Below are 9,980 nucleotides of genomic sequence, written 5' to 3'. Positions count from 1 at the left end.
GAGTTGAGTTTGGTGCTGAGAGTGTCTGATGCTAGTAGCCGTCCACCCACTACAGCTGAGCCCAAGCTCACACAATCCTAAGCCCTTTCTACTGTCCTGGAATATTCATATTCTCTCCTCGAACCCCGATGAGGCCTCGAACTCACAACGATCCACCTGCCTCTGCCTCCCCTTATGCTGCTGCCTCCTAAGTGCTGAGATCACAAGCATGTGTCGCCATCTTGGCCCGTCCCAGTATTTCCACATGACTGGAAAAACAAAAATACCCAGTTCTCTGAAAAGAGCTAAGAGTCAGTTGTGATTTCTGTTGGCTCTAGGACCTGTCCCTTTAAAATTGGTCATTCTGTGTAGCCACGGCTTAAGGCGACCTGCAGTTCACTCTTTCCTCTTTCTCTTTCTCTTTCTCTTCCTTTTCTTCTCTTCTCTCTCTCTCTCTCTCTCTCTCTCTCTCTCTCTCTCTCTCCAGGTTGCCGTTTTCTCTGAGTCCTCGCCAGTGTCAGGGTGGGTGCTGCTGCTCCAGTCATTTCTGCTCCGGTAAATAACCTCCTACCCACATTCCTGTTAGTAACGCTAAGCAAAACTCATTGAGCCATAGGGTTTGGACCTTTCTGGAAAGAATGGGGAGAGGGCTGCATCTCCCCAGGAAAAAATCTCTCATACACCAAGCTCAGACGGAGAGTTCTTTCTTGATTTGCCTTACTTCTGGCCATTATAATCAGCAAGTCAATGTGTGCTTAAGTTTTACTAATAAAAGATTAAAGTTCAAATAGGGTCTCATGAACTGTCCAAGGCTGGACTTGAACTCACTATGTCACCCAGGCAGAGTAGCTGGAATTACCGATGTGTACCACCAAGCTTGGATTCTGGTGCCTTTTTTTTTTTTTTTTTTTTTTTTTTTAGATAAGGTCTTACTTTTGGTTATTTGTTGCTTGGTTGGTTGTTGGTTGGTTTTTTGAGACAGTTTCTCTGTGTAGCCTGGCTATCCCAAACTCACTTTGTAGACCAGGCTGGCCCGGGACTCACAGAGATCTTCCTGCCTCTGCCTCACAAGTGCTGGATTAAAGGCGTGTGCCACCATGCCCAGTTTTATTATGATGTTTAAGATGGGTTTTGTTGGGGACTGGAGAGATGGCTCAGAGGTTAAGAGCACTGACCGCTCTTCCAGAGGTCCTGAAGTTCAATTCCCAGCAACCACATGGTGGCTCACAACCATCTATAATGAGATCTGGTGCCCTCTTCTGGCCTCCAAGGGTACAAGCAGGCAGAGCAATGTATACATAATAAATAAATAAATAAATCTTTTAGAAAAAAATTAGATGGGTTTTATATCAATGAAGAAAAAAGGCTAGATTAATGAGGGGTCCAGCCCAAACACACCCAAGGTCCTCAGCTATGTCATATGTCATAGGCTTAAGAAGAGATGAGTTCCACACAGCATGGTGCTGTGGTGGAAAGTTTTGGTGTCTTTCAAAACTCAGTTATGTTATTTGTAAACATGTTTTTGTTTTCATCCCAGGTGTGGAATATGGAACTGATTCAGATTGTCCACAGCAACAGACTGTTTGTCTCGTGCAGGCTCTGAGAGGGGGACCCTCTGCCAGCTGCAGATAATTCTGAGGCCTCTGGAGAGGGAGTAAATGCCAGAGCCGGGAGAGAGACAGGGGGCTCTCAGATGGAAGGAGAAGGCTGCTGCTCCCCCTGATGCTCCTGGCTGCTGTTGATGCAGTTTGATGAGGAGAAGTTGGAGAGATCCTAAAACGAAGATTGGACTTGCCCCTGGGAACGTGATGACCTTAACCAGCAGGAAGCAGCTAAGGAGAACCATGTCCCCCTCTCCCCGCTAGCCTTCTTTCTCTCCTACCTGGTGTTGGGGGGCGTTGGAAGATATTAGGAGGGATTGGGGTGGAAAAGGAAGGTAGGGGCATAAGGACCCCAATAAAATAGATTTAAAAATATGTGCAACACTGTCCCAAGTACACAGGCTCTTCTTTCTGGCTTAGACATCTAATGTAAGCCAATGGATAGGAGCTTCATAGACAAATATGAATCTGGCCATTAGGAAAAGCACTGTCAAACCCAGTTCTGTCTCACAAGGCAATCTCTGGCGAGAATGTCATTGAGTTGTTTGTTTGTTTGTTTAAGTTTTTTTATTTATTGTGTATATGAGCACTCCATTTTCATGCACACCAGAAGAAGTAATCAGACTCCATTGTAGATGGTTGTGAGCCACCATGGGGTTGCTGGGAATTGAACTCAGGACCTCTGGAAGAACAGCCAGTGCCCTTAACTTCTGAGCCACCTCTCCAGCTGATGTTTTTTTAAAGTTTTTCTAGACAGGGTTTCTCTGAGTAGCTCTGACTGTCCTGGAACTCACTCTGCAGACCAGGCTGGTCTCCAACCCACAGAGATCCGCCTGCCTCTACCTTACCAGTCCTGGGATTACAGGTGTAGGCCATCACCACCCAGTGCTATGGGTGAGATTTTGATGACCCAATGAGATGCATAAGAAGGGACATAGTTGTACAGACATGATGGGCTCTACCAGATTCTGATTTTACAGTCAATGTTGCCGGGCATGGACTCTGCCTCGGCCTCCACAGGCCTTCATGGAGAAAACAGACCAGGAACATAGGGCATTGTGTAATAAAGCACAAAATGTAATAGCATAAGAAGAGAGTCCTGGGGGCTGGAGAGGTGGCTCAGCGGTTAAGAGCAGTGGCTGCTCATCCAAAGGTCCTGAGTTCAATTCCCAGCAACCACATGGTGGCTCACAACCATCTATAATGAGACCTGGTACCCTTTTCTGTCTGATGCCCTCTTCTGCCATGCAGGCATACATGCAATTGTATCTACATAAGTAAATAGATTTTTTAAAGATTTATTTATTTATTTTATGTATATGAGTGCTCTATCTGCATGTATGCCTGTACGCCAGAAGAGGGCATCATATCACATTATAGATGGTTGTGAGCCACCATGTGGTTGCTGGGAATTGAACTCAGAACCTCTGGAAGAGCCGACAGTGTTCTTAACGGCTGAGCCATCTCTTCAGCCCCCAGTAAATAATTTTTTTTTTTAAAGAAGAGTGTACTGATCCATGTTCTGTTGCTATGACAAAATATCTGAGAAAAAGGAAGATACACTGATTCTCACATACCCTGTTTTCAGTGGCTTCAGCAATTACATCTGTAGGGTGTGTTACAGTAAAATGTATCAGTTCCGCCTAAGATGGCTAATAAATAACACAGAGTGTGAAGTGTACCTTAAAGCTGCCAGCACTACGCTGGGAAGAATATAAACTGATACAAATCTACTGCTAAAACTAACATAAACCAACTACTCTAAACTTCATATCATACACAAACCCCAAGCACTTGCCACTGTGGTGATCCTCGGGCCATTTCTCTTCTCCACTCCCCCAGTGTAAACCCTTTTGCCCTTCTCAACTGTCAATCTTAGCTCAACCACCCTCTCCAGGAAGTCCCGCCTTCCCCTTCCTGTCCTTCTGCCCAGTTAATTGGCTAAACAGCGCTTTATCGACAGTTGTTACATCCATTCAAGACATTCCTCCACAAGGGTGGTTTTGGTTTGTTTTGTTTTGTTTTGTTTTGTTTTTCCTGCTTGTTTTTCTTTTTGTTGTTGTTTGTGTTTTTTGTTTTGTTTTGTTTTTGTTATTCAAGACAGGATTTCTCTGTATAGCCCTGGTTGTCCTAGAATTCGGAAAGCTACCTGCCTCTGCCTCCAGAATGTTGGGATGGTGCGTGATCCAGCACCACCTGGCGCTTCTGTAGGGTAGTTAAGAAACCTAAAAGAAGCTGAAACCGGGAAAGCCGAGGTCCTTGAGTGTACTGGAGGCTTCCCAGGAGCAGGTGTGCCTAACTCAGGAGTCAGGGTTCCAGAAGCTCACGGCACAAAAGCCTTCACTGACTCAGAGGCTTTGGGCTCTTATGTTGTGAACTGGAAGAATAAAATTCACTGGCCACAGGGAGAAAGTAGTTGATTATAGACTCACAGGTCTTAGCACAAGAGAAAATAAGTAGAGCTCCCATTACAGAAGTAGCAGGTCCCAGAGAAGGGTACCATTGATCTGCTGATCTGGGTGTTTTTTTTGGGGGGGTGGGGGAGTAGGGGGAGTGGGGGGGTGGTTGTTTGGTCGGTTGGTTGGTTTGGTTTGGTTTTTCTTTTTCTTTTTTTTCCCCCAAGACAGCCTTTCTCTGTGTAGCCTTGGCTGCCCAGGACTCGCTCTTCAACCAGGCTGGCCTCGAACTACCAGATATCCGCCTGCCTCAGCCTCCCCGAGTGTTGGGGTTAAAGGTGTGCACCACCTTTACAGGACTTAAGCAGAAACTGAGTTAAGGAATGAGAACCAAGCTGCTCAGTCTGATACACACGCACGCCTCTCCAGCCCAGGGATGTACATGGGAGTTTCTATTGCTTCTTCGTGAATAGCTTCCAGGAAGCTATGAAAGAATAAGCAGAAAGAAAGATATTAAGAAACTGGAGCAGAGCCGGGTGTGGTGGCGCACGCCTTTAATCCCAGCACTCCGGAGGCAGAGGCAGGAGGATCGCTGTGAGTTCGAGGCCAGCCTGGTCTACAAAGGGAGTCCAGGATGGCCAAGGCTACACAGAGAAATCCTGTCTCGAAAAACAAAACAAAACAAAACAAAAAAAAAAAGAAGAAGAAGAAACTGGAGCAGGAACTAGAGCCCCAAATACTTGTGGAATTTCTGGCCTGTGACTAGAATTACCAGCATCTGAGGTCCCTTGCCTGACCTGCCTATCTCTTGTTCTCATCAAATTCCGGGAAAGGAGTAAGGCATGGTTCATTGATATCTTAGCATAAAATATTTGTGCATAAAAGGGATATCCTATCTAAATAGCAGTCTTCACAGCAAATATTAGTGGTGCTGGAATTTTTTAACATTTATTTTATGTGTATGAACGTGTTGCCTGCATGTGTGTACGTGTGCCGCATTCGTGCTTGGAGCCCACAGAGGTCAGAAAAGGACACAGCATCACCTGGGACTGAAGCTAAGGATGGCTGAGGGCCACCTTCGGGTGCAAGTGCTTTTGAACACTGAGCCATCTCTCCAAAGCTTGTGCTGGAAGTTTTACTTTGCTTTGAGAGGCTTCAAGCAGACTCCAGAGAGAGGGGCCCCTTTCCTTCCTCTATTCCTTTAATAATAGGAAAGGTACCTGTTACGGAGTTGTGGTCATGCATGTTAGGAGTTTTTGGTCAGATATTTAATACACCATGAAACATTTTGTGGTCATTTGATTCAAGTTGACCTCCAACTAAGGATGTGATCAAAGTCTAACATTGTTTAACTAACAAGAAAAATGGAGTCAGCTGTCCTTTAACAGGCAGAGAGAGACAAAGAGAGGGAGCAGCTAGAGCAAGCTGCATCCCTTGAAGCCATGTCCCCCCTTCCTTCAGGTAGTTCCCACATCCCACCTCCTACCACCTCCAAGTAATGCCATCAGGCTATGAATCCACAGTGTCCAGGGCCCTCATAATGCACAAGAGCCACATACACTGGTTTTGGTGGCTTCTGAAATGGCTTCCTCACGATCACCTCTCAGAAGCACCTCCTCTGAACACAGCCCTGGGTTCATGGGCCTCTGTGGGGCTCGTCCTGTGTAGACCGTAAGTTGTCAGTGAAGGAGCCCTTGGGAACTTACCTCCAGGTACTCAGAGGACTCCTGGGAAAAGGGTTCCCAACTTGAAACCTGAGTTACAAACTGGAGTTAACTGAATAAACAAGACAGGAGAAAGAGAAGACTAGCCCCAGGGACCAGTGTTCCTGCCCAAGCAAGCATCTAGGACCTCCTTCAGATTTATCACACACACACACACACACACACACTCACACACGTGCACACATAAAGATACCCTGTTGTCACCAGTTACCTGTTGCCTCAAAACAAACCTTCCAACTTGGTATTTTGTAACTCAATACCAAGATCTTTTCATTTGACCTGGGCTCACCTGAGAACTGTTCTGGAAACGGCTCATTGCTGGTCCTCTGCCTTCTACTAGTTCCCCTGAGGTGAGCTGAGCCAATTGCCTTGCAGGCCTGTCAGCTGTTTGCTATGTCCCTGGGACACACTAGTTCTCCTCCTCCGTGTTGTCATACCCTCTGGGAAGCCAGGCAGAGCCAATTTCCACCACGATGGGCTTAGTTCGGGGCAGCAGTGAAAGAGGACCTGTCCAGGCACAGGGCCCACCCAGGCTTAACACAACAAGCCATCGTGCCTGCCCCACATTGTATTGGTCAAAATAAGTCACAAGGGTCACCTGGATCTAAGGAATGGGGGGAGGGGGCGCCAGGCATAATGGTGAGACAGGGCAAGACAGTGCAGAGGTTCCTCCATCTTGTATTCTTGGTGAGGCCATTCCAGGTGTAACTAGAATTTTATGTCCTTGATGAAGAATCCCGTGGAAAATTACCCAACACTATTCTAGGAACCAAAGGTGAGGATGCCCTATCTAACTTAGCCTTTGTTAAAACTAGGAACCTCTGCCTGGTGGTGGCGCACACCTTCAATCCCAGCACTTGGGAGGCAGAGACAGGCGGATCGCTGTGAGTTCAAGGCCAGCCTGGTCTACAAAGGAAGTCCAGGATAGTCAAGACTACACAGAGAAACCCTGTCTCAGAAGGAAAAAATAAAAGGGAACCCCCTCCAGATAACTGCTTATTTTAGCATCTGTTAAAACTGCTTGCTTCACCAGGTGGTGGTGGTGATGCATGCCTTTAATCCCAGCAGAGGCAAGTAGATCTCTGAGTTCGAGGCCAGCCTGGTCTACAGAACAAGTTCCAGGACAGCCAGGTCTACAAAGAGAAACCCTGTCTCAAACTCTCTCTCTCTCTCTCTCTCTCTCTCTCTCTCTCTCTCTCTCTCTCTCTCTCTCTCCTTGCTGCTTACTGTTTGTTTCAAACTGCTCATTTCTGTGAAAATCCCTGCAGCTGCTACTGAGATGCCAGGATGTGGTTTCTGCCATTAAAAGCCCTGTGTTCTGGACACTTGGGGTCACACCTAGGTCCCCAAATAGCTAGGATGGTCCCAGCAGGCTGGGTTAAAGACTCTCAATTGGCTATAAACTGTGTCTGAGTGGTCATCTTTGGTGAGCCACCCATAAAATTGACACACATCTGTAACTCCAGTGCTAGGGTATCAAAGACAGGAGGATCCTGGGGCTGGATGCCAAGTCAGTATAGTCAAACTGGGGAGCTCCGGGCCAGTGGGAGCTCAAAGAAGGTGGCCCATGTTGATGAAGATGACACCTGAGTTTGTCTTCTGCCTTTCATGCGAAACACTTGTGCACGCACACATTTTAAAATGCAAATAATAGGGCAGAGGCAAGCAGATCTCTGTGAGTTCGAAGCCAGCCTGGTCTACAAAGTGAATCCAGGACAGCCAGGGCTACACAGAGAAACCCTGTCTCAAAAAATAAAACACCAGCCGGGAGGTGGTGGCACACGCCTTTAATCCCAGCACTTGGGAGGCAGAGGCAGGTAGATCACTGTGAGTTCGAGGCCACTCTGGTCTACAAAGTGAGTCCAAGATAGCCAAGACTACACAGAGAAATCCTGTCTCGAAAAACCAATAATAATAATAATAATAATAATAATAATAATAATAATAATAATAATATAAATAAAACACCAGCAACAAAAAAGCAAAGAATCCACCTGAGTCATACAGGTCTGAGATCAATTATGCTGCAATGTAGACTCAGCTCTCATTTTTCTAACAAAGACTTATTACCATATCAATAGTAGAAGGTACCTTTGTTTACACCACCCATCCATTAGTTGATTTCTTTCCCCAATATTTCCACATCCCCAAGAGCAAATCATTCATATAGTAAGCTTCCATTTCCGTACTATTGTTTGGAGCTAAGTCTTCTACTTCTGCACAGTTTGTGTCTACTGACTAGAAAACGTGTCTGAATGGCAAACGCCTTGGCAACCAAAGACAGTAGGTTTTGCCTGAGAGAAACTTGGAGATGTCCCTCTCTAGAGTTGTCTCAGCACTGTAAAAAGTAAACCTTCTCCTCCCCTTCCCTCTGAGGATATTGGTTAATATTTCAAGGTAATGAGTAATCTCTCCAGGCTATGAGAGGATGCATGCAGATCAGCAGTTTCTTTCTTTCTTTCTTCTTTTTTTTTTTTTTTTTTTGTTTGTTTGTTTGTTTTGGTTTTTCGAGACAGGGTTTCTCTGTGTAGCCCTGGCTGTCCTACATTCACTTTGTAGACCAGATTGGCCTCGAACTGACAGCGATCAGCCTGCCTCTGCCTCTGCCTCCGCTGGGACTAAAGGTGTGTGCCACCACACGCAGCTAATCAGCGGTTTCTTAATTTCAGCTTGACACCCAAATATGATCACGTTTAAGCCATACTCTTCTACCCTTTATCTCCATAGGTTCATGGCCACCTCATAGTGCAAAAAATGTGCTCAATCCAACTTTAAGAGTCCTCATAGTCAAGCCGGACATCGTGGCATACGCCTTTAATCCAAACACTTGGGAGGCAGAGGCAGGTGGATGGCTGTGAGTTCAAGGCCAGTCTGGTCTACAAAGTGAGTCCAGGACAGGCAAGGCTAACACAGAGAAACCTTGTCTCGGAAAAACAAAAACAAACAACAACAACAAAAAAGTCCTCATAGTCTTTAACAGTTCCTACACTGTTTCAATGTACAGGTGCAGAGTCTTTTCTGAGACTTGGGCAACTTCTCAAGTGAGTCCCCATACAAGCAAAAACAAGTTACATACTTCCAGCACACAATTGCAATACTGGAGATGTCCACTTGGCTGCCAAGGATGTTTGCTGTTCAGATGGGGATGAATGCGGACAGAGGAAGGAAACACAGGACCAAGGCAAGACCAAAACGTGCAGGCAAAACACTTCATCTTTCCTCTGCATGGGCCACTCCACTACAAACCCAGGTACCACTGGCTAACCGATACACTGTCTTGGCTGCTGTCTAGCTGTGAGTTACCAATCTTTACTGTCACCCCAGGAATCCTGTGTCTTCTTATGCTTTGTGAATATAAAACTGAAATATGATTCCTGGTATAAGCCTCTGAGCAGTCACATCTTGGCCCATTGACAACTCTGGTTTGCTGTTTTATTAAGTGGATAATAACAGAGCTGACTTCTTAGCATCCTCATCAAAACCATGTGAAATATGCATAGAAAGCCTGAAGCTATAATTTCTCCCCCACTGTGCCCTGCCAATTTATTAATCTATTAGAGACACGGGAGGGGGGAGTGAGGCGGGTAGGGGGGGGCGGGAGCAGGAAGGGATGGAGCACTTGGATTCTATGTAGAAATATGAGCTTGACTCAGACTAGCAACCTAAAGCACATGAGATCTCATTCACAGCCTTTGTAATCTCATCTGTAAAAATCAGAATATCGGAAGAGCTTTTATTAGGGCAGTGGAGGGAGTGCATGTCTTTAATCTTTAGAGGCAGAGGCAGGCCGTTCTCTGTGACTCTGAGGCCAACCTGGTTTCCAAATCCAGTTCCAGGACAGCCAGGGCTACACAGAGAAACCTTATCTCAAAAATCCAAAAAGGAACAGCCGGGCGTGGTGGCGCACGCCTTTAATCCCAGCACTCGGGAGGCAGAGGCAGGCGGATCGCTGTGAGTTCGAGGCCAGCCTGGTCTACAAAGTGAGTCCAGGATGGCCAAGGCTACACAGAGAAACCCTGTCTCGAAAAACCAAAAAAAAAAAAAAAAAAAAAAAAAAAAAAAAAAAAATCCAAAAAGGAAGGGAGGGAGGGAAATGGGAGGAAGGGAGGAGAGAAGGAGGAAGGAAAGAAAAAGGGAAAGAAGGAAGGAAGGAAGGAGCCCATTACAAGGAACATGAGACCCACGAGATCATTCTTTGGGCAAAAACACTTCATGAATCCAAGATATTTACATTGACAAGGTTTCTTTGTTACACAGAGCCCTGACTATCCTGGACTGTC

Source organism: Acomys russatus, chromosome 26, assembly GCF_903995435.1.
Source record: "Acomys russatus chromosome 26, mAcoRus1.1, whole genome shotgun sequence".
NCBI lineage: Eukaryota > Metazoa > Chordata > Mammalia > Rodentia > Muridae > Acomys > Acomys russatus.
This window is presented reverse-complemented; position numbering follows the sequence as displayed.